Here is a 3814-nt window from a genome sequence, read left to right as displayed (position 1 = left end):
CTCCTGCGCACAAGTGATCCTCCCAACTCAGCCTCCCGAGTAGCTGGGGCTACAGGCACATGCCACCACACCCACCCATCTCTACAAAAAAAAAAAAAAAAAAATTTTAAATAAAAAAACAAAAATAATAAATGAAAATTTTAAAAAAAAGAAAAAAAAAGTACAAAACACCAAACAAGTCAGTAAGAGTCTCACAATGTGCTCATATTCTAGAATAATAATGTTCACAGTGACCGCAATAGCAGGCACTTCCTTAACTCCTGCTCTGTTGGAGGAGAAGCGTGTTCTGCCCTGAGCCTCGGCTGTGCTGAGCTCCTGTTGTGTTCCAGGCAACAGAGTCTCTCTTGGGCATGGACCGGCATTGTGCTGCAGGACAGATAGATGTGAGGGGAATGGTGAGGCCCTCCAGGGCCTTGTGGATTCTTGTAACATCATTGGCTTTTACTCCATGGGAGGAGACAAGCCACAGGCTGCTGTGAGTTGAGGAGTGGCAGAGATGACTCCACTGTTGGCAGACCCTCCGGGCTCCGTGGGGAATAGACCATCTGCAAGGCAGTCTGCAGCCAAGGAGGAGCAAGGAGACCCAGGAAGAGGCACCCGCAAGAATCCAACGGAGATGATGGCAGTTAGGGCCACAGCGGGAGAGGTGGCATGCTAAGAGGTGAACTCAGTGAAACCGACAGGATTTGCTACCAGGTTGGGGGTGGGAAGGACAGAGAGAGGTGTGAGGGCTGACTCTGGCTCAGAGGCATCTATTTACATATGAAATTGACACCAAAAATACATATTCTTTCAAATTTTTATCAAAGTCATACAGGGTAATAGGATTACATGGCTGAAAATGAAAAGCTGCAGTTTCCCACACCAACCCCCACTACTACTCTCCAGGAACAACCATTTTCAGCAATTTTAGCATGTCTACGAGTATCAGCTCATTTCTGAGTAATATGTTTAGGTTGCTATTTGCTCATTTTTCTAGTTATTACCTACTGTCTACTGGCTATGAAGCAAAAATCATGAGGATTTTGTTCTCAGACCAGAGCCCCTCACACATTCCCCTTTGCCCATCTTCCTGGGAGAGCCATATCGAGCCTTCACATATGTAAGAAATATAGAGGAGCCTGGGCAGCATGGCCAGACCCCGTCTCTACAAAAAATAAAAATTAGCTGGGTGTGGTGGCACGTGCCTGTAGTCCCAGCTACTCGGGAGTCTGAGTTGGGAGGATCGCTTGTGCCTGGGAGGTAGAGGCTGCAGTAAGCCGAGATCACACCACTGCACTCCAGCCTGGGCAACAGAGCAAGACCCTGTCGAAGGGAAGGGAAGGAAAGGGGAGGGGAGGGGAGGGAGAAAGACGTTAAAAATGGGGAGACAGTCCAAAGAGTACACATTTTCAGAGACCTAATGTACAGCATGGTGACTCTCATTAAGAATAATATACTGTATATTTATACTCAATATTGTACACGTGAAATTTTCTAAGAGAATAGATCTTAAGTATTCTTACCACATAAAAAAAGGCAACTATGTCAGGTGACAGATATGTTCATTACTTTGATTGTAGTATTCATCTCACAACATATGCGTGCATCAAAACATTACTTTGCACACTTTAAATATATATAATTTTTATTTGTCAATTATACCTCCAGAAAGCTGGAGAAAGAGAAATGCTCAGTGTTTACACCACGATGGGTAAAAGCATCCACAACTGAGCCATGAGGTATAAAATTGAATCATCTTTCTTTTACACATTTCTTGTTCTGTTTCGTTTTTGTTTTCTCGAAAACGAATAATGACTTTGAACTTTTCCCACTTCCCTAGTTTTCTCCATAGCAGTTACTAATCCACCCCTAAATTCCCTGCCCTGACTCATCAATTCTAACAAATGTATAGTAAGATGGTAATATAGGGGAAAGTGGCAAGGGCCAGGGTATTGAAGGGATTTATAGGAACGTTCTGTACTTTTTGCTTAATTTAAACTGTTCAAAACACAAAAACATTCTATCAACTTAAAAACAGAAAAAGACAAAAGAGAGAAGTCACCCATATCCTACCACACCTTTCTTTCTTTCTTTTTTTTTTTGGTAGAGTTAAGCAAAGTTAGCATGGCCAGGTTCACCAACACCACTGCCTCCCTAGATTGGACCTCGGACCTTGGGCCACCACACTGGGTGCTCCCAAACCTGACAGGCTCCAGGAGAAACACAGACCCCTGGGCATGTCGCCTGGGCAGCCCGAGGCAGAGTAGACCTGCGCTCCTCAGCCCTCGTGGCCCTCCGCCTGAGACGGCCCCTATCCAAGCAGCTTTGTGGATCTAGAAGCAGAGCCAGCCCTTCCTGGCTGCCACAAAAAGACCTTCCAACCACTTTCAGGGCTGGCACGAGCCCCCTCCCACCTTGGGATGTGATCCTTGTCTTACCTTCTATTGCTGAGGGAAGGGAGCCTCCGGGAGACCAGGAGCAGAAGGCCAGCCAGCTGCGTCAGCCTCTGAAACCACAGCCCCTCCCTATGCAGCCCTCACCGCCTATGTTCTGCGGCCAGCAGGGCCTTGGCCCAGTACACAGACAGACCTCGAGGAGTCGGGCATCCGGGACCAGACTGAGTCTCACAGACGCATATGCAGTGTCAGGCTCCATCTCCCAGCCAGGGGCCAGCCCTGTTTTTAACTTTCTTTGCTGGAGCTCCATAAATAAATAAACACACGAGTGTGTGGACGGATCCTGCCCTGCTTTGGATTCCTAACCCCAGCTGGTCTGCTCCTCAGGTGCCAAGATCTGAATAATTAAGAGGAGAGAAAACCTGTGACTCCTCTCATCTGCCATTTGCAGGAGAACAGAGGTCCCTCCTAGAAGACAATTCTTTCACAATTTATTGCATTGCATTGATTTGTGTTTTTGTATCAGCCCCTGGCTAAGCTCCAAGCTCCACAACAACTAAAGCAGTCTGTGAACAGTTTATCCCTTGTCCGTATCCCTCCCATTCCACAGGCGAGGTCACTGTTTCTCCAGGAATGGTCTGAGTCTTATTAAAAATGCGGATTCTTAAATCCCACCCCTAAACTACTGAAATTGGGCTCAGAGAATTAAACATTTTTAAAAGCTCCTCAGGGGATTCATACACACATCTACCTTTGAAATATTTTGGAGTAGATGAGAAACAGACCCGTTTATCTCTACGGATTAAAAATAAGACTGGTCTTTCTGTTTATATTTAATGCAGTTATTCATACAATTTAGGTCTGGTTTCTTACTATTTGTTTTCAATTTGCATCACCTTTCTCTTCTTCTGCCTTGTTTTTTCTTATCGAGTATTTTTATTATTCCATTTTGTCAATTCCAATTAACTCGTTCATCTTAATCTCTTCATTATTCTTTCACTGTAATACTAGGGATTATAACATATCTCCTCCAGTCATTCTGGTCTGCCCTAAATTAGAGTCTTGGCACTTCCTGGACAATGAGGAACCATAGAGCACTGTAACACCATTAAACATTTTTCCTGGATAGACGCATCATCCCTGTCACATCATCTAATTCTACAGATACGGTAAGCCCCACGGGACATTCTTGTTATTGTTTTGTGTACTCATTAAATTTACCAATGTATTAACCCTTTCTGTGGCTCTCCGTTCCTTCTTGCGCGTCTACACTTCCATTTAGAATCATTTTTCTTCTGCCCGAAGAACTCTCTTTGGTGTTCATTGTAGTGCAGATCTGCTGGCAATAAAGTCTCTCGATTTTCACTTCTCTAAAAATGCCTTTATTTCATCTTCGCTTTCAAAGCATATTTTTGATGGGTATAAGATTGTAGACA

At 44.5% G+C, this 3814-nt stretch overlaps 1 long non-coding RNA gene across 1 annotated transcript; it reads right to left on the bottom strand.

The window, feature by feature from the left end:
• Positions 1-781: 781 nt before the first annotated feature.
• Positions 782-2508, bottom strand: LOC134757784 (uncharacterized). The gene is made up of 2 exons (XR_010132277.1): positions 2421-2508; positions 782-1305 (listed from the first exon to the last, which is right to left on the bottom strand). It is a non-coding gene; the product is annotated as an uncharacterized lncRNA (long non-coding RNA).
• Positions 2509-3814: the final 1306 nt, after the last annotated feature.

The sequence above is a fragment of the Gorilla gorilla genome, chromosome 21, assembly GCF_029281585.2.
Source record: "Gorilla gorilla gorilla isolate KB3781 chromosome 21, NHGRI_mGorGor1-v2.1_pri, whole genome shotgun sequence".
NCBI classification, from domain to species: domain Eukaryota; kingdom Metazoa; phylum Chordata; class Mammalia; order Primates; family Hominidae; genus Gorilla; species Gorilla gorilla.
Note: the sequence above shows the minus strand (reverse complement) of the source record. Positions and strands in the feature narration are given on the sequence as shown.